This window comes from Prionailurus viverrinus, chromosome D2 (assembly GCF_022837055.1).
Source record: "Prionailurus viverrinus isolate Anna chromosome D2, UM_Priviv_1.0, whole genome shotgun sequence".
Lineage (NCBI taxonomy): Eukaryota > Metazoa > Chordata > Mammalia > Carnivora > Felidae > Prionailurus > Prionailurus viverrinus.
Genome location: NC_062571.1, coordinates 59,283,787 through 59,304,682, shown reverse-complemented (window position 1 = coordinate 59,304,682; position 20,896 = coordinate 59,283,787). Strand labels below are relative to the sequence as shown.

The 20,896-nt window shown below is 42.2% G+C and overlaps 1 protein-coding gene across 2 annotated transcripts in view; it reads left to right on the top strand.

Annotated features, from left to right (window-relative positions):
• Positions 1-310: 310 nt before the first annotated feature.
• DNMBP (dynamin binding protein) overlaps positions 311-20,896 on the top strand; it is a 144,674-nt gene continuing 124,088 nt past the window's right edge. For both annotated transcript variants that reach the window (XR_007145310.1, XM_047825116.1), the window contains exon 1: positions 311-443. The gene's annotated coding sequence lies outside the window, so the exon portion shown is untranslated. The remainder of the gene's footprint in view (positions 444-20,896) is intronic.

Sequence of the window (20,896 nt, the reverse complement as noted above, 5' to 3'; positions counted from 1 at the left end):
GCCTTCCCTCACTGGCATTTCGCCTCTTTTCCAGGCTGAAGGGCCGGGTGGGGTGAGGGACTCGCTCTGAGCCGGAGCCGCACGCGGCCTGGGAGGCGGCGGGCGCCCTGGCCGCGCCGGCGCGTGCCTCAGTTTCCCCGGCCAGAGGCCTTCGGAGCGCCGCCCCCTCTGACGCCGCAGGGCGGGCGGGCCGACAGGGGGCGCGAGCGCGGGGCGGGCTCCTGGAGGTGGGCGCGCGGGGACCGAGACGCCCCAGGGCCGCGCGGCCGAGAGAGGCGGAAGCCGGGGCGGGAGGCGGGGAGGCGGGAGGCGGGGCGGCGGCGCTGAGTCACACCGGATCGGCCCGCCCGCCGCTTCCAGGGGCGGAGGTGACAGCGGCCCGGGACGGGCGGCCGCAGCCAGCTGCCCGCTGCGCCGAGGGACCGCTGGGCGGCGGAGAGCAGGTCAGGGCCGGGCGGGGAGCACGAGTCGCTGACCCGGGGCGGCGGGCGGAGGGGACCCGAACCCCGAGGGACGCGCCGCGCTGTCCGGCCTGCGCCACCCCTTTCCCCGAGGCGGCCGCTGCCGTGGCCGGGAGCCCCCCGGGGGACGGGGGTGGGGGCGCCGGCCCTCCTCGGAGCCCGGGTCGGGTCCCGCCCTGTGAGGTCCCGGCGAGTGGCAGAGGCTGGGCGGCCGGCAGTCAAGGGGATGCGGCCGTGGGCTCGTTAAACGGTGTCAAGCCCGGGGCTCTTTTCACTGCACCGCCCTGCCACTCGGGCAATGAGGCGGAATTTGAGAGCTGGGAAAGAATTCGGCAGTAGCCCAGCCCCCTGATTTTACAGATGAAGAAATCTTCTGGCTTGCTCAGAGTCCCATCCAGTCGGTATGGGAGTCCGTGATTCTGTGTCAGGGAGGCAGGGAGGGATGATTTCCGAGGCAAGAGTAAGACCTGTTTGGCTAGAGATGCATGTTTGGTTATGCTGGAGTTTTGCTGTTACCCGCGCACACCTGCATTCCTGCCACAGGTCCTGAAGTCCGCCAGGCATCAGTTTCTCAAAGCGCTTAACCTTGAAAAGGGTGACGGTGCTGGCAGTTGCGTAAAGGAATATTGGGGTTACAGACTGGTCAGGTCTGCTGCACATTAGGTGCTGTGGAGAATGCTTGGGGTGTAGAGTTCGTTTTTAAGTGCAAAAAAAGAAAAAAACCCACCCCGCTTTAAATGCAACCTCATTATCCTTTATTTTCATCAGGCAATAATGAATGGCTCTCCCAACGTGATTCTGTTATATTGGTAACTTGCCTACTTTACAGTAATTTGCGGATCTTGTGTTGAAACACTTTCTTTACCTAATTAGTGATGCTGTGGTATGTGGCAAGCCAGTGGCAGGCTTAATGTTTAGGGTTTGAGCATAGTTTAGCTCCAGTTGTTTGAAATAGCTGAGTTCCAGGGGGGAGAGTAGCACTGATTAACCCCTAGTTGCATTTGGCAGGCGAAGTCCCTGGCACCGGACAGGTGTGCGTTCTCAGTTAGTGCTGTGTTGATGACCCTCACAACAGGAATAGATTCCAGGTGATGAGTAAGTTAGTTTATCCCTCCCCACCTGTGTTTCTCTAAATTATTGAATTAAAGGATCTCTAGCTCGTTTCCATCTCCTGACCTTATGTGTTAATTTGGAAACTGCCACTCATTGTGACAACACAGAGTTTTCATAAAACAAGTCACTTTATCAGCATTGGCCTAGAGAAGTGAAAAGTGATTTTTCTTTTTCTTTTTTTTTTCCTGGGTGCTTAATTTATTTGATATAAACAGGTTTCCGTTTTGAAATGATTTCAATAGGTGTCAAGCCAAATTAAACATGCCTACTTTAAGACAATTTTTTTTCTGTCCTGCTTTTTATGTTTTATTTAAAAAAAATTTTTTTTAACGTTTATTTATTTTTGAGACAGGGAGAGACAGAGCATGAACGGGGGAGGGTCAGAGAGAGAGGGAGACACAGAATCCGAAGCAGGCTCCAGGCTCCGAGCTGTCAGTACAGAGTCCGACGAGCTGTCAGCCCAGAGCCCGACGCGGGGCTCGAACTCAAAGAGTGCGAGATCGTGACCTGAGCCGAAGTAGGCCGCTTAACTGACTGAGCCACCCAGGCACCCCTCTGTCCTGCTTTTTAATTGGAAGATATATAATCAAACAAAGAAAGGTCCTTAAATCTGAAATAAATAACAGTATGATACCATCAGTTTCTTAGAAATAATGTACAACCTGTGATTACTTTTTTAATCTCAGCAGTGCCAAATGCCATACGTAATAACCTCTCAGCCATAGTGCAGTTCATAGAAATCAATCATATCAATCAAATGAAAAGGAGATTCAACACACAGATCTGAATGGAATTGCTTAAAATAAAAGCATCACGCGTTTAAAAATTACAGATACTTCAGTGTTCACTGACGTTCAGAGACTGGAATGGGGTGCTTTGTGAGAACAGCTAAAATCTGACCTGGGAGTGGGGTGTATGCGGTGCACAGATAACTTTTGCAATAAACTGAGAACATTCTGCCTCAGGAAATGTGATAAGATGTCATTTCTGTAGCGCTCCTATTGTGTGTATTTTCGGCTGAGATATAATAATCTTTATAGACAATCTGTCCAAATATGTACAGGTTCTTTATTTTGCCTTGTGGCCCTAAAGCAGAGCCTTTCCCACTTCTTGTTTCCTTTTTTTCTGGCTCCTTCTGAGTGGCCCTCTTTCCCACAGAGACCCTTTCCCGTTCCTCTTTCATCCACATTGCAGTTCAGAGCCTGCTTCAAGCATTGCTTGAACTTACACCACTTCTTCTCCCCTTAAAGAATATGACAAATCCTAATTCTTGAGTCACCATGTAGGATCTCCTAAACACTAAGGGTGGGCGTTCATTTTTAGAACATAGTGCAAGACTCCTTGAGACTCTGGTTCTGAAAAAAGGGTTCAGTGGACTGCGTTTATGTTTTTATCTCCTGTGTACTTGGAGGCTGCAGTCGAGGAAGCCTTGAGAGCCAGCAAACTCACTTATCTCTGCCTCAGAAGGAAATCCTTTCGTAGGATGCATGGTGAATCTTCAAATGTCTTATTGCCCTCAACCTTGCCACTTTACAGGATTGGGCTAAAATTAGCAAAAAGCTATTTTTCAAATTTGAGATACTTCAGTGATGTTTCAAATTGCAGATCCTTTTTACATTGTGAGGATTTTTTTTAAATGATAAAAACAACTACAGTGGAATGCAGATGGAAACTTGCATGCCTATTCCCAGTATAAGGCTTGAACTATTCTCTAGGTTTATTATCCTGTTTCTGAAATCAATTTCTTACCTACAACATAGCATTGTTAACGGGATTATCTGCTTTGACATCCTCAACTGGGATTGGTTTTTAGCTAAAGTGTCCTGAACATTCATTCAGAATACTTATGAAAAGTTTCACAACAACCGTCGAATTAATATTAAATAATTTCTTATGCTCAGCTTAGGAAGACATCTGGATAAACTAATTTTCAAGATTGGATAATGTAGTCTTGTTGGTCAGGTGTTAGTGATGAGATTTCAGGGGCATCTGGCTGGTTCAGTTGGTAGAGCCTGCGACTCTTGATCTCAGGGTTGTGAGTTCAAGTCCCACATTGGGCATAGAGCTTACTTAAAAAAATTATGAGATATTAGTCTCTCACCTGGAAAGGCAGAAACCTAAAGTAGCAGCATCACAGAACAGCTCTATAATAAAAGGGCCCTTAAACCAAAGGTGTTGACTTTTGGTTGGGTGCTTTATCCTTGATGCTATAAAAGTCAGCCACAGGAGATAAAATAAACATAGAGTAGCTAAAATGTATTATTTCATTTTTAGATTTTAGAGCTTTCTAACTTGAAGGATGTAACCACCGAAACTGAGGCAGCATGGTGGAGCAAATAGGGCATTACACTGGGGGTCTCAAGTCTGAACTCCTGGATTTTGGTTCTGATTTGTTGATTCATTCACTACATGTTCATTGAGCACCCTTGTCCACCAGGCACTGTTCTAGGTGCTGGGGATACAGCTGTGAATGAAACAAAGCCCTGTTGACATGCCATAGAATTCTAGTGGAGTGGAGGCAGACAGATAAAAATGTGAATGGATAGACTGTCACGTGGTTGTAGTGCTATGGAGAACTTGAAAGAGGTGTAAGTGGGAAAGCATAAGTCTAGGGGTGAGAGGGTGGGCAGGAGGCCTCTGCTAAGATCACTTTTGATCTAGGACTTGAAGGAATTGCGAGGGTGAGGGTGTGGGGGAGGGGCAGAGGGATGAGCAAGTTCCAGGCCCCGATGCTGCACATGTTTGGCATGCGTGAGGGATGGCGAGGCGTAGCGGCCACGCAGTGCCAAAGTGGGTGAGGGAAAAGCGGCAGCAGATGAGAGGTGGTGGAGTGGGAAGGGGCACATCAGTGTAGGCCATTGTAAGGATTTTGGCCTTGACTCTGAGTGAGGGGGAAGAAGCCAGTAGAAGGTTTTGAACAGAGTTGCTCATGATGACTTAAGTTTGACAGGCTCCCTCTGACTGCTGGGTGAGAACAAAATGGGGACAGGGCAGAGTCAGGAAGGCCTTCCTTTTCATGCTAGCTGTGTGACCCTAAACCGTAACCCTTCTCAGGGCCTTAGTTTCCTCATCTGTAGAATAACCAGGTCCTTTCTAGCTCTAGAATTTTAAGATTCTAGGTAGCGTGTAATATTTCTCTGGGGAGGCTAAGGGATTGCCTACAACGGAGTTCTAAAAGTAAATAGCTTCAAATGACCCGAAAACTTGATTCTGACCCGCCTTTAGCTGAATCACTCCAAATCAAGAGGTAATCAGGTCTTTTCGGTCAGGTTGTCAGGTCATGAGAACAAAAACACTGCTTCGTGAATAATCTCTGCTGATCCCTTTAGTACTCTGCTGATCCCTGAATTTTCTCTTCCTGCTTGAAAAAGGATGCAGAGCTGTTACTCATCAACAGAGCTGGCAAGCCAAGTAGCTTTTGTTGTTAGGAAAGTTGGAAACTTTGGGGAAGGAAACAATTCTAATTTTGTATTTATCATAGGTCATTGAATTCTTTTTTAACATGCAAGGAGTGTGAAAGATTTCTTTTGCTTTTAACTCCCTTATCCCCTTCCTATTCCCCGTATGTATCGTAGGTTCTTGTTCTAATGCACATGTGTTTCTTTTTGTCCGTGTAGGATCTTGCAAAGTGGTGATGTTTGTTTATATGTATTTCAATTTATAATGTTGCATTTCATTTCTCTTCTTTTTTTCTCTAAGTACTGTTTTGAAGATCCATCTGTTTCTATGTGCACGTCTAATTCTTTGTTGTTGACTGATGTCTTACACTCCATGCTGTGTGCTCAAACCACAATTTTACTTATCTGCTGTCTGTGTGATAGATACTCAGGTTATCCCTACTCCCTAAGATATATATACTACTGCCATGAGCATCTTCATACCTGTCTGCTTATACAGCTGTGAGTATATATTCAGAAGAGTAATGGGCTTGCATATAATGAATTTGATTAAATAGTGCCAGATTCCTCTCCACAGTGGCAGCCCCAGTCTCTCTTCTGCCAGAAGTGTTGGAGGGTTCCTTTACCCTCACATCCCAACAGTGCTAAGCTTTATCCAGCTGTACATCTTTTCTAATCTTGTAAATACAAAGTGACCTCTTATCATTTTAATTTGTGTTTCTTTGGTTACTAAGGATTTTGAACATCTCATATATAATAGCTTCTTCTATAAATTGCCTATTCATATCTTTGCCCATTTTCTATTGGAGTTGCTATCTGCATTGTTCACGTTTAGACTTTGCAGATGTCTTCTCCTTGGTCAGCTGTTAATTTTGCCTTTGTTGTCCTTTGATCAGGAAACATTCTGGGGCAGTTGGGTGGCTCAGTTGGTTAAGTGTCCAACTTAGGCTCAGGTCATGATCTCACGCTCTGTGAATTCAAGCCCCGTGTCGGGCTCTGTGCTGACAGCACTGTCTTTTTCTGTCTCCTCTCTCTGCGCTCCCCCACTCATGCTCTTTGTCTCTGTCTCTCTCTCTCTCAGAAATGAACAAATGTTAAAAAAAAATTTTTTTTTTAAAGAAACATTCTTAATTCTGACGTAATCAAAGAAATTCTTTGGCATGTTTAATACTTGTGGAGTTTTAAGAAGTCCATTTCAGTAGCTATTTCTGTAACTCATCGAGAGCCCTCATTGCATGTTAGATAGGGATCCAGTCCTCTTACTCTTCATTTAATGAGGCAGTATTTCCAATAATATCTCCAAGAACATCCATGCTTTCCTCCATTGAGTTGTGGTACCCTGTCTCTCATCAGTGGTTTCCATGGATACAACTGGTCTGTCTCTCAGCCTCTCTTCTGTTCCATTAGTTTGCCAGTTATTGCTCTATGTTTTATTTTTTATTTATTTTTTTTATTTTTAAAAATTTTTTTTTCAACATTTATTTATTTTTGGGACAGAGAGAGACAGAGCATGAACGGGGGAGGGGCAGAGAGAGAGGGAGACACAGAATCGGAAACGGGCTCCAGGCTCTGAGCCATCAGCCCAGAGCCCGACGCGGGGCTCGAACTCACGGACCGCGAGATCGGGACCTGGCTGAAGTCGGACGCTTAACCGACTGCGCCACCCAGGCGCCCCTGCTCTATGTTTTATTGCAATGATTTTGTAGTAAGTTCTCATGACTGGCAAGTGTCCTGTCTCTGTTCTTCATTTTTAAGTTTAATTAGCTATTCTTGGACCATTATTTTCCCATATAAAATTTGGAATTAAGTTTATAAGTTCCTCAAACATTTTATTTTTAAGAAATTTTTATTGGGGTTACATTGAATTTATAAATTATTTCAGAGAGGTTTGACATCTTTTTGATATTAACTCATTTCCTCCAAGAGCATGTAATTTGTCTCTCCATTTTTTCAGCTTTTTTTTAAAAAAGAATTTTGTTTTATTTGGAAATAATTTAAAACTAACAGAACAGTTCAAAGGTTAGTACAAAGAGCTCCTGTATATTCCTTACCCAGATGTACCAAAAGTTAGCATTTTGCCATATTTGCTTTATTACTCCCTCTGCTGTATTTCTATGCATGTTTTTTTTTTCCTGACCCATTTGAGTTAGTTCCCTTTTTATCCCTAAATACTTCATCAACTCATTTTTAAATCCTTTATTAGAAATTAAAATTTTTCTCCATAAAAGTCTAGGGGGGCATTTTTGGTTAAACTAATTTCTAAATACTTCCTAGTTTTTGTTGCTATTGTGAATCGTGTCTCTATTATTATTTTCTATTTGGCTATGGGTAGTTTAAGAGAAATGGTGTTGATTATTGTATGATCTTGTATCTGACAGCCTTTCTTCCCCATCTCATACAAATAGCTGATTTCTGGGTCATATAAACTATCATATAATGATAGTTTTATTGCTTCTTTCCCATCCTTATACTTTATATTCCTGCATTGGCTGGAACTTCCAGGACTATGTCAAAATAGTTGCTATGCTAGTGGTATCTTTGTCTTGTTTTCAGTCTTTAAGAGAATGAGTCTAAAGTTTTTCCATTTCATATACTATTTGTTTTAGGTTTCAGACTTTTTTTTTTTCCTTTTAGAGAGAGTACACGAGCTGGGGTGAAGGGTAGAGAGAGAGAGAGAGAGAGAGACTGAGAATCTCAGCAGGCTCCATGCTTGTAGACCCTGACATGGGGCTCAATCTCACAACCCTGGAATCATGACCTGAGCTGAAATCAAGAGTTGGATCTTCACCAGGCACCCCTGGTTTTAGATGTACCTGTGTCAAGTTAGGGTGTCCTCCTCTAGTCCTAGTTTATTGAACATTTTAATCATAAATGAGCATTAAGCCTTATCAGCTACCTTTTCAGTATTTGTCTCCAAAGAGCTAAGATGGCATCGGGAAGGTGCGTACCCAGATTCTAGGCCTATGCTAAGGTTAAGTTTTAAGCAAAAGAAGATGAATAAGAGTCTTCAGTACTTCTGAGCCCTACTTATATAAATTTATGGTAAACATTTCATGTTTCTAATATAAGCTTATTTCACCATTAGGTCAGCCTTTCCTCCTGTTAAGAGTCAGAATTTAAATAGCTGGTGTGAAGAATGGGAGAAAGAGCCATATTCAGCATCACAGCTGGGGCCGTCAGCATGATTGTAAATAGAAGACCTGTAAAATTATAGTTTGCTTACTCTGTGGATCCGTCTCTACTCCAGGTATAAATCTTATCCAAGTATATCTCACAGGCTATTGAGATACTTTAGCTCTTCAGCAACCGTAACTCCTGGGGAGTTGGGCAATTGATTGTCATGGCCATCTCTTTTGGTATATGGTTGGGTTTTTTTTTTTAAGTAGCTATTTTTTCCCAATTATAAAAACTATACATCTTCATTGTAGAACATTTGCAGAAATATAGAAAAGCAATTCTTTCGTCCTGACTTTTAGCACCAACTTGGAAAAATGTTGGTTATTTCTCTCTCTCTGGCCTTTTTTGGGGGAGGGGCAGAAGGAGGGGACGTGTTTGTGGAGGAGGAGAATGCACTTAAATTTGGGCTATATATAATTGTATCCCCCTTCCTCTTTCAAGGTTAGGCCGTCAACTCTTATTGCTTTGATTGATCCTCTGAAAAAAGGCAAAAAGATAGGAGTAACTTATGGGGTGAAGTAAATGCATGCTGGTTACTTAGAAATTCTGAACAGGCTATGCCTGGGGGAACCATTGTGCACAGAGAGCCCAGTCTCACTCTCCAGATATGGGGCAGTTGAAGCCCAAATGCTAATAGACCGAAGACTAGCTTGGCGCAGGAAAAGGGGAGAAGTCTGTCTGATGTCACTTTGCTTCGGTTCATTTAGGACTTTCCTTCTTTAGGCCATTTTCGGAAAAGAAAAATATGGAGAATATAGTTGTAATTTATCTTCTTTTGACTCTGAAATAAACCCAATACAGCTGTCTTGTTTCCCTCATCACCTGCTATGTGCTGAGTGGTGAGGGAGTGGTAATAAATAGCAGGAAGTGAGAATTTCTAGGTTAACATTCCTGTCAGCTGGAAGATTCCACATCCAACTGCCCTCCCCTTCTTACTCCCCATCCCTTTGTCTACTATTTTTTGGTTTTGTTTTTCATTTTGTCCTACCTAACACCTGTCACTTCCTAAAATGCTGTCTGCCTTCCCCATCCCTCAAGGAGGAAGTCCTTCAATGGCAGGGATCTTCTTTTGTTCACTGATAAATCCCAGGCAGGTGGCCGGCACATAGTGTGCTCTCAACAAATGGAAGCTGTAAAATGAATCAGTCTGTAAAGAGGCAGCTCTGTGATACACAGCAAGGAAATCTAAGGGAGGGGTGAGGAAAGAAAGTCCTCTCGGCCTCCTTTAAATACATGGGTCCAATAAGCCAGTAGAATCCCCGTTTCCTCCTTGACCTTGCGTACGTAACCTTCAACCAGCCACAGAGCTAATTTTTCTACCCCTGTTTCAGCAGTTCCTGTGGAGTGTAGGGTTTCTGAGAGTGGAGTGTGGGTGTCCGTGTTGCTGACAAGCACATGGTGGGAGGAGGGCCCCGGAGAGAATAATCAGTGCTGACGTTCTAGCCATGGGTTGTGGGCTGGGCACACACTCTGCATTGTTTTCATGAGGTGATTCTCTTAGGATAAATGATCTGCCCCATCAGCAGGAAAAGTTGCAATGGATGTGTCGGCCTGTGCTGAACTCCCCAGCCTCACGCCCCATGTCCTCCCACTTTCTAGTTTATTCTGCCCTCCCATCCCCAGGAACGCAGAAACCTTTTGGCGTTTCTGCCATTTCTGGATCCAGTTCAGGATTGTCATGATGAACACTCATGTCGCATATACCTGGTTACTTTATTATAAAGCGAGACCTCAGATTATATTGGTGGTAGCACAATATAGGGCGCTAAAAAAAGTTGCCGCAGATGCATCACCGTGTTGCCCTGGAGGCCAGTGTCACAGACCCAGTTTGTCTTGTACAGACCATTTTCTGACTCATTGTCCTGAAATACTGCTTTTGCTTATTACTCTAGTGTTCAATACTTGTTACCCACTGTTCCCCCCAATAAATCTTAAACCACTGCCTGGCCCTCAAGTCTGATCCAAATCTATATATATATTTACTTTTATGTCGCCATTTTCTACTCTCATCATTCATCAGCTTTCTTTTCTACAGCAATAATGATAGCAATAAGTATACTATTAATTATAATTATGGGGGTGCCTGGGTGGCTCAGTCAGTTAAATGTCCAACTTTGGCTCAGGTCATGATCTCATGGTTTGTGAGTTCAGGCCCCACAGTAGGCTGTCTGCTGTCAGTGCAGAGCATGCTTCTGATCCTCTGTTTCCCTCCCTCTCTCTCTGCCTCTCCCCCCCACATTCTTCTCTCTCTCTCTCTCTCTCTCTCTCTCTCTCTCTCTCAAAACTAAACATTAAAAAAATATAATTGTGAATATTTCATCTTTTATTTTACTGGGTTTCACTAACAGTCTGAATTCAAATGAAAGGGAAGGAATATAAAACAGCAATACTAATATCATAATGGCAGCTAATATTTTAGCCAGTCACCATACTAAAAAATATATCCTCATTTAATCTTTACAATGGTTTTATAAGAAGGTGCCAGTGTAATCGTTATCATACATATGGAGAAACTAAGGTACAGATTGGTTGAGAGGGGCACCTGGCTGGCTCAGTCGGTAGGGCATGTGACTCTTAATGTGAAGGCCTTGAGTTCAAGCCCCACATTGGGTGTGGAGCCTACTTAAAGAAAAAAAAAAAAATTGGTTGAGAAACTTGCCCTGAAGTTATACTGCTTTTAAGTGGTAGAGCTAGAATCTCAGACCCGTATCTATCTCCAAAGCCCATGCTCTTTTTTTTTTTTTTAATGTTATTTATTTTTGAGAAAGACAGAGCACCACTGGGGGAGGGGCAGAGAGAGAGAGACACAGAATCCGAAGCAGGCTTCAGGCTCTGAGCTGTCAGCACAGAGCCCAATGCGGGGCTCGAACCCAAGATCCTGACCTGAGATGAAGTCGGAGGCTTCACCGACTGAGCCACCCAACCCAAAGCCCATGCTTTTAACCAGCATGCCATATGTAGTAGGCCTCAGGTAAGCAGGTAACTGAAGATAAGAAGTGACACACAATCTCAGGGTTATTGAGGACTGTCCTTTTCTCACGCATGCCATGTTATTTATTCACCAGTGCTCTGGGTTGTGGAGAGCACGGGAGGATTTTTCCTGGAGCCTGAACCCTCTGTGGGGGCTCCTCTCCAGATCCTGCACCAATTGCTGCAGACAGAGCAGGTGGCACCTCAGAAAGGATGGGCTCCGAAACTTTCCATCTGGGTAGCGTGCTTTGGCTTTTCAACCTTTCTCCTCAGGAAGTATTTAAGATTTGCAAAAATGAGGGGCGCCTGGGTGGCTCAGAAGACACAGAGACTGCTTCGGATTCTGTGTCTTCCTCTCTCTGCCCCTCCCCTGCTCACACTCTGTCTCTCTCTCCTTCAAAAATAAATAAACATTAAAAAAATAAATTAAAATTCCTCATTTGTTTCAATTTTTTAAACAATTGACTTGTTTGAATCAGGATCCAAGAAACAGGCACATACTGCATTTAACGAATGTGTTTCTTAGGTGGTTTTTAATTGATAAGTCCTCCTTACTTTTTCACTTTAATTTTTTAGTTACAGTTTATTTTATTGAAGAAACTGGGCTTTTATCTTCTAGTTTCCCACATTCTGGATTTTTAAAATGGTTTTTGACTTAACTTTATTGACCTAATGTGAGTTAAGTTACCCTTTTAATCTGTCAGTCACTACAGGAAGTTCCAAGTTATTCAGCTTCCAGAAATAGAAAGGATTCACTGGCCCACATACTGCTTGGTCTGGCCCAAAGGTAATTTCTGAGGAGTCTTCCAAAACATCCCAGGTGACAGGGAATGATGTTATCAACAGATTCTCCATATTTCAAAACATTTAGCCTCAGAAAGAATTTTATAACTTCTAATTGGCAAGGCATTTCTGTGTTCCCTAGAGTTAGTGGAGAGAACGGCGAAGGCAGTGAGTAGTCTGCTTTTCTTCTTTTAGACAGTGTTTGTTGCTTTAAGGATTTCTGGGGCTCAGTGCCAGAACCTCCTTGGGATATTATTGTCTTACAGTTTAGATCTGCTTATCAGGAAACAGAATCCCCTAAGGGTCAGGTAGGAGGAGAATGAGTTTACATTAAAACCAGACGTTGGTTAGTGGCTGTTGGGGTCCTGTATTCTTGAGCAGCTAGCGGGACTGTGGCATATACTAGTATATACATTTTCCAAAACCAGAGTTTTCATTACTTCTTGCTGCTGCCGCCTAGGTGTCGTTGGTGTTGTTTAGTAATTATGAAAGCTGGACCACTGTAGACATGAAGAAGTCCAGTTTTGTCTCGTTTTTCTTCTAGACTTGCTGCCTTGAGCTGCTAGTCACCTGCGATAGTTCTGTAGAGCAGTGAGTCAGTATTAAAGTATAAGGAATGAATATCGTGGAAGTACGAAGCGGTGCTTGGATTTATGTATTCAGTGACTTGAAGATTGTAAGAATACAGTATCTCAGTGTCAACATTTTCATCTGGTTTCAAAGCCAAATGGTTAATAAACCAAGGCTAAAAATCTTAAACACAGAATGAGGAAGGCATGTAATCAATTTAAGTATTTTAAGTAACTTTATTATAAGGCTACCTGCTTATTTTAAGAGGTGTGCTTTCAGGCATTGATAATAAAGGAATGAATCTCTGTGCTTTTACCAGAATGTTCAGACTCTATTACACTCTGTAGGTGCAAGTTAGGCTTGGTCTTTTTTCTCTTCTGGTGACTCTGAAAACTAACAAAGGAAAGCATATTTATTATTGACAATTAAAGTGTTAATCAGAGCGATTTGATAGTTTACTAATTGTTGTTCCTTGCGGTGGTCAAGTAGCAATAAAAATAAGCACCTCACATTCACATCTGATCGCAGATGGCAACAACACATACATGAGATCATGTGTTTGAAAAGCAAGCTGTAGATTATTAGATTGTAATAATGTGTGTTGTAAAACTGTAGTGCCTTGCAGACTGCTGCCAGCATTTTAGTGAGGCTAGAGTTTAGGGCATATGGGCGGAGGAGCGTGTCTGGAAATGAGGCTGAACTTGTGAGTGGGGACCAGGTCACGAAGAGCTTTGTACAGTCTGCAGAGGAGTTTTAGATACTTCCACAAGTGATGATTGGGAATCCCTTGTGGAACTTCAAGCAGCAGAGACTGATAGAATTTTGTGTTTAAAAAGATAATCCTAGTCACAGTGTGGAAACTAGAACAGAAGGAGACGAGACTGGTAGGGAACCGGTTAGGAAGATGTCACAGTAGTCCCAAAGGAAAGGTGGTGAGAGTCTAAAGTAGGGCAATGGCAATCTCAAACTTGTACATTTCAGCCCCAAAGAGCAATTTTTAAATAACTTTTTAATGCTTATTTATATATTTTGAGAGAGAGGAAGAGAGAGAATCCCAAGCAGGCTCTGCAATGTCAGCGTGGAGCATGAATGGTGAGATCACGACCTGAGCCAAAATCAAGAGCCGGTTGCTCAACCAGGTGCCCCCCCAAAGAGCAATTTTTAAAAGGTTGATGTATTTGAAGGATTTAGTGTCAGTGATGCCTCTAGAAGTTCAGGATTTTTTTTAGAAGAGTAAATAAATTAATTTCGTATCCCTCTTCTATCCCTGGAAGGCATTTGGCAAAGGTTTGCTTGGACCCATATGCAGGGATCTCGTTCATAAACTGCTGCCAAATCCTTGTGGGTCTGTTGTGAATACACAGCTCATTTAGAGCTTAGAGTAGAGGGGGTGTCAGTTGCTTTGTCCTTGTGACCAGTAACCACAGAATCACATTGTTCCCCCTTCTCAAGAAGATTGTAGCAATTTTGGACAGTGAGCCCTCCCACCCCGCCCCCCCCCCCCAAGTTGCTGCCTCCTCTGTATTTTTCATGTTACAATCAGTTTGAGTGATGATGATGGTTCTCTTACCCCTCCTCCTCCTTCATTATCATCATCATCCTGCTCATAGCTGACATTTACAAAATCTATGAGTACATACTATTTTCCAGGAAGTGTATTCAATATTTTATCTACATGATTAAACTTAATCCTCCTAACACCCTATAAAATAAATTTATTATTACCTTCAGTTTACTGATGAGGAAACTAAGGTTCAGAGTTCTTTAAGTAACTTGCCCCACGTACATAGCTTGACAAATGGTGGAACCAGAAATCGAACATAATTCTCTTTAGAGTCCAAGCTCTTAACGGTTATGATGTGGTTACTACTTAATACAAGTTAGTATGATTTCTCTTTTTAAATTTGCTCTTTTTTCCACTCTGGAAAGCAGTGTGGAGGTTCCTCAAAAAATTAAAAATAGACCTACCCTATGACCCAGCAATAGCACTGCTAGGAATTTATCCAAGGGATACAGGAGCACTGATGCATAGGGCCACTTGTACCCCAATGTTCATAGCAGCACTCTCAACAATAGCCAAATTATGGAAAGAGCCTAAATGTCCATCAACTGATGAATGGATAAAGAAATTGTGGTCTATATACACAATGGAATATTACGTGGCAATGAGAAAAAATGAAATATGGCCTTTTGTAGCAACGTGGATGGAACTGGAGAGTGTGATGCTAAGTGAAATAAGCCATACAGAGAAAGACAGATACCATATGGTTTCACTCTTATGTGGATCCTGAGAAACTTAACAGGAACCCATGGGGGAGGGGAAGGAAAAAAAAAAAAAAAAGAGGTGAGAATGGGAGAGAGCCAAAGCATAAGAGACTGTTAAAAACTGAGAACAAACTGAGGGTTGATGGGGGGTGGGAGAGAGGAGAGGGTGGGTGATGGGTATTGAGGAGGGCACCTTTTGGGATGAGCACTGGGTGTTGTATGGAAACCAATTTGTGAATAAATTTCATAAAAATAAATAAATAAATAAATAAATAAATAAATAAATAAATAAATAAATAAATAAATTTGCTCTTTTTTGTAGCTCTGCCCAGTAAGGTCCGTGTAATCAAACGCAGTTTATTTACCCTCCATCTGCAGTTCATAGCAGGTATAAAACACAAATATAGAACATTTTTAAGACATGAAGCACAGGAAAAACTGTGGGGGAAAGTGGTGTATGGGCAGAGTAGGGAAGCTATTTAAATTTCTAGCCTTTTTCAAGGCAGAATATTCATATATGCCTTCACTATTTTGCTTCAAGCATAGCAATTTTGGAAATAGGAAAGACAATTGTAAAAATCGAGATGACAATTCAGAAACTATAAAATTCACCCTCTTAAAGTGTATGATTGAATATGTTTTTTTGGAGTGTATTCATAAATTATGCAACCATAACCACTATCTAATCCAAGAACATTTGCATCACCCTAAAAAAGAAATTCTGTACTCATTAGCAGTCATTCCCCATTTCTTCCTGCAGAGACACTTACTTTCAACCCTACAATATACCAAAACATATCCCAAAGCTATGAAAAAGATTTTGAGAAGAATATTTATTCATGATCCCCTTCTCTTTAACACAGATGATAATAATAATAATAGCAGCCAACATCTGTATAATGGTTACTATGTGTAAGGTACTATTCTAAGTGCTTTACGTATTAACTCATTTCAATTTCACTATGACCCTATGAGGCAAGTTCTATTATTATATCCATTTTACAGATGAGGAGATTAAGGCACAGGGAAGTTGAGTAACTCACCTTAAATCATATAATTCTAATAGGGGATGGAGATAGGATATAAATCTGGGCAGTCTGTGGGGCGCCTGGGTGGTTCAGTCGGTTAAGTGGCCGACTTCGGCTCAGGTCATGATCTCGCGGTCTGTGAGTTCGAGCCCCGCGTCGGCTCTGTGCTGACAGCTCAGAGCCTGGAGCCTGTTTCAGATTCTGTGTCTCCCTCTCTCTGACCCTCCCCCGTTCATGCTCTGTCTCTCTCTGTCTCAAAAATAAATAAACGTTAAAAAAAAAAAAGTTTAAAGATAAATCAGTAAATCTGGGCAGTCTGACTTTGTAGTCTGTGCTCTTAATTATTACATATGTTTTAACGGGATCATATCTACATTTGAAAATGACAAGAGGACCTTGAGAACGTTATGCTGAATGAAACCAGTCACAAAAGACCACATATTGTATGATTCCATTTATATGAAATGTCCAGGAGAGGCATATCTATACAGAGTATTTATAGAACAGCAATTTACAGAGTGTAAATTACTGGTTGCCTAGGGCTGGACGTGGGGTGGAGAGGGTGGGAAGACTGTGGTGGGAAATAGGAAGTGACTGCTAATGAGTATGGAGTTTCTTTTTAAGAATATGAAGATGGAGGCTCCTGGGTGGCTCAGTTGGTTGAGCATCTGACTCTTGATTTTGGCTCAGTTCGTGATCCCAGCGTTGGGGGATCGAGTCCTGCATCAGGATCCGCCCTGAGCATGGAGCCTCCCTAGGATATTCTGTCTGTCTGTCTCTCTTTCTTTCTTTCTTTCTCTCTCTCTCTCTCTCCCTCCCTCCCTCCCTCCCTCCCTCCTTCTCCCCCCCCCCGCCCCTCTCCCCCGCTCATACTTACTTAGTCTCTTTCTAAAAAAAAAAAAAAAAGTGTTCTAAAATTGATAACAGTGAAGGTTGCAACTCTGGGAATATACTAAAATCCATTGAATTGTACACTTTAAGTGGATGAATTATATATATGTGAATTACAACTTAATAAACCTGTTTCTTAAAAAAAAATATGAAGAGAAACAACCAGAATTATTTTTCTTAGACTACCTTTGTCTTCATCTAAAAAAATTTATATGTACATACACACACATCACCTTTTTCTCTTTTATTTGGGGATACTCAGTCACTTGCAACCAATTCTGATTCTAAGCATTCTGCTTGCCTACTCAGACATTCCAGATGCTTCCAAGTACCTAAAAGCTCAACCTCCTTAACCTGGAAGTGAGGCCTGTGAGATCCCATAGAGCTCTGTGGGAAAGAATAGCATGATTATCGGGAATGTGACTATATATTTTGGTTTTTTTTTTTATTAAATATAATTTATTGTCAGATTGGTTTCCATACAACACCCAGTGCTCATCCCAACAGGTGCCCTCCTCAATGCCCATCACCCACTTTCCCCTCTCCCCCACCCCCCACCAACCCTCGGTTTGTTCTCAGTATTTAAGAGTCTCTTAGGGGTGTCTGGGTGGTTCAGTTGGTTAAGCGACCGACTTCGGCTCAGGTCATGATCTCTCAGTTTGTGAGTTCAAGCCCCGCATCGGGCTCTGTGCTGACAGCTCAGAGCCTGGAGCCTACTTCAGATTCTGTCTCCCCCTCTCTCTACCCCTCCCCCGCTCACACTCTGTGTCTCTCTGTCTCTCAATAATAAACGTTAAAAAAAAAAAAAAAAAAAAAAAGAGTCTCTTATGGTTTGCCTCCCTCCCTCTCCGTAACTTTTTTTCCCCCTTCCCCTCCCACCTGGTCTTCTGTTAAGTTTCTCAGGATCCACATAGGAGTGAAAACATACGGTATCTGCCTTTCTCTTCCTGACTTATTTCACTTAGCATAATACCCACCAGTTCCATCCACGTTGCTACAAATGACCAGATTTCATTCTTTCTCATTGCCAAGTAGTATTCCATTGTATATATAAACCATATCTGCTTTATTCATTTGTCAGTTGATGGACATTTAGGCTCTTTCCATAATTTGGCTATTGTTGAAAGTGCTGCTATAAACACTGGGGTACAAGTGCCCCTATGCATCAGTACTCCTATATCCCTTGGGTAAATTCCTAGCTGTGGTATTGCTGGGTCATAGGGTAGATCTATTTTTAATTTTTTGAGGAACCTCCACACTGTTTTCCAGAGCAGCTGCACCAGTTTGCATTCCCATCAACAGTGCAAGAAGGTTCCCGTTTCTCCACATCCTTGCCAGCATCTATAGTCTCCTGATTTGTTCATTTTAGCCACTCTGACCTGCGTGAGGTGGTATCTCATTGTGGTTTTGATTTGTATTTCCCTGATGAGGAGTGATGTTGAGCATCTTTTCATGTACCTGTTGGCCATCTGGATGTCTTCTTTAGAAAAGTGTCCATTCATGTCTTTTGCCCATTTCTTCACTGGATTGTTTTTCGGGTGTGGAGTTTGGTCAGTTCTTTATAGATTTTGGATACTAGCCCTTTATCCAGTATGTCATTTGCAAATATCTTTTCCCATTCCGTCAGTTGCCTTTTAATTTTGTTGATTGATTCCTTTGCAGTGCAGAAGCTTTTTATCTTCATGAGGTCCCAATAGTTCATTTTTGCTTTTAATTCCCTTGCCTTTGGAGATGTGTCATGTAAGAAATTACTGTTGCTGAGGTCAAAGAGGTTTTTTTCCTGCTTTCTCCTCTAGGGTTTTGATGGTTTTCTGTCTCATATTCAGGTCCTTCATCCATTTTGAGTTTATTTTTGTGAATGTTGTAAGAAAGTGGTCTAGTTTAATTCTTCTGCATGTTGCTCTCCAGTTCTCCCAGCACCATTTGTTAAAGAGACTGTCTTTTTTTCCACTGGATACTCTTTCCTGCTTTGTCAAAGATTAGTTGGCCATACAGTTGTGGATCCAATTCTGGGGTCTCTATTCCATTGGTCTGTGTGTCTGTTTTTGTGCCAATACCATACTGTCTTAATGATTACAGCTTTATAGTAGAGGCTGAAGTCTGAGATTGTGATGCCTCCCACTTTGGTTTTCTTCTTCAATATTACTTTGGCTATTCGGGGTCTTTTGTGGTTCCGTACAAATCTTAGGATTGCTTGTTCTAGCTTTGAGAAGAATGCCCTTGCAAATTGATTGGGGTTGCATTGAATGTGTAGATTGCTTTGGGTAGTATTGACATTTTAACAATATTTATTCTTCCAATCCATGAGCATGGAATGTTTTTCCATTTCTTTGTATCTTTTTCAATTTCCTTCATAAGCTTTCTATAGTTTTGAGCATACAGATCTTTCACATCTTTGGTTAGGTTTATTCCTAGGTATTTTATGATTCTTGGTGCAATTGTGAATGGGATTAGATTCTTTATTTCTCTATCTTTTGCTTCATTATTGGTGTATAAAAATGCAAACGATTTCTGTATATTGATTTTGTACCCTGCAACTTTGCTGAATTCATGTATCAGTTCTAGCAGACTTTTGGTGGAGTCTGTCGGGTTTTCCATGTAGAGTATCATGTCATGACTATATATTTTGATATAGAACTTAAAACAGTTTAATGTGTTATATCATCCATTCTGCAAATATTTATGGAGGGCCTTCTATGTACCAGGAGGTGCTCTAGGTGCTTGATTGATATCAATGAATAAAATAGACACAAGATTCTTTGCCCTGTAGAGTGTAGAAGAGATAAGGTCTAATCCTATAGGCTTCATAGAGGAGGTATTATTTAAGTTGGATCATAAAAGATACCAGGATTTTATCTAGATGATAAGAGTTAAGTGTGTTTGATGGAAGAGTGAGGTGCCCAGCTGGTCCAGTCAAAACATATAGCATCTATATTGTGTCCTTTTTTTATGTTTTTAATTTAATTTTTTATTTTTGGCTGTGCCACAAATAATTTTAAAGTCTCAGTGGCTTATACCAACAACCATTTACTTTCATTCTCATGGGTCTCTGGCTACAGTTTGGCTAATCTAGGCTGGACCAGGTAGAATTCAAAAGGCTTTCATTTGGGTTCAAGTCTCTTTCCCCTTGTCTTCCCTCTGGGGCCCTGTCTGAAGAGGCAGTAGCTTCCCAGGGCATGCTCTTCTCTTGGTGGGTATTAGAGCACAAGGGGACAGACCAAATCGTACAATATGGTGTAAAGCTTCTGCTCATATTCTCTACATTGGCACTCTAAAAGCAAGTCACATGGCCAGTCCAACAAAAATGTGACAGGCAACTATACTCTGGCCACAGTGGGAGGCACTGTATAGTCACACAGCAAAGAGTATGGAGCTGTAATTCTGTTATAAAGAAGGTGATGAATTTATTTTTATTTTTTTATTTTTGAGACAGTGAGAGACAGAGCATGAGCAGGGGAGGGGCAGAGAGAGAGGGAGACACAGAATCTGAAGTGGGCTCCAGGCTCTGAGCAGTCAGCACAGAGCCCGACGCGGGGCTCGAACTCACAGACCGCGAGATCATGACCTGAGCCAAAGTCGGATGCTCAACCGACTGAGCCACCCAGGCGCCCCAAGAAGGTGATGAATTTTGAACAGCAATCTGATCAACAAGAGTATTATAAGTACAAGAAATAGCTGGACAATGGGGCACCTGGATGGCTCAGTCGGTTAAGCGTCCGACTTCGGCTCAGGTCATGATCTCACTGTCCGTGAGTTCGAGCCCCGTGTCGGGCTCTGTGCTGACAGCTCAGAGCCTGGAGCCCACTTCAGATTCTGTGTCTCCCTCTCTCTCTGCCCCTTCCCTGTTCATGCTCTGTCTCTCTCTGTCTCAAAAATAAATAAACATTAAAAAAAATTATATAAAAAAAAAGAAATAGCTGGACAAGGTGTGAATACAGAAGCGAATAGACATGGGTATAGAAATGACTAAAAGGTGTCAAAGATGTTGTTAGAGGATTGGAACAAATTGTGAATTATGGTGCTCCACTGATTCACAATACTAGTTTTCTGTGTTACCGCTATCAATTTTAAGTCACGGCACTATGGGGTAAAGACAGTAAATATTTCTTTATTTATCTAAGTCATATTTTACCTATCCCAAGTTCTCTTCCACCTGGTTGTTGGCAACTTTAATTTTAGGTATCATTGGAGTCCTTCCTTCCCTGCACCCAGTAGTATCAGAGAGATTCCTGGATCTACA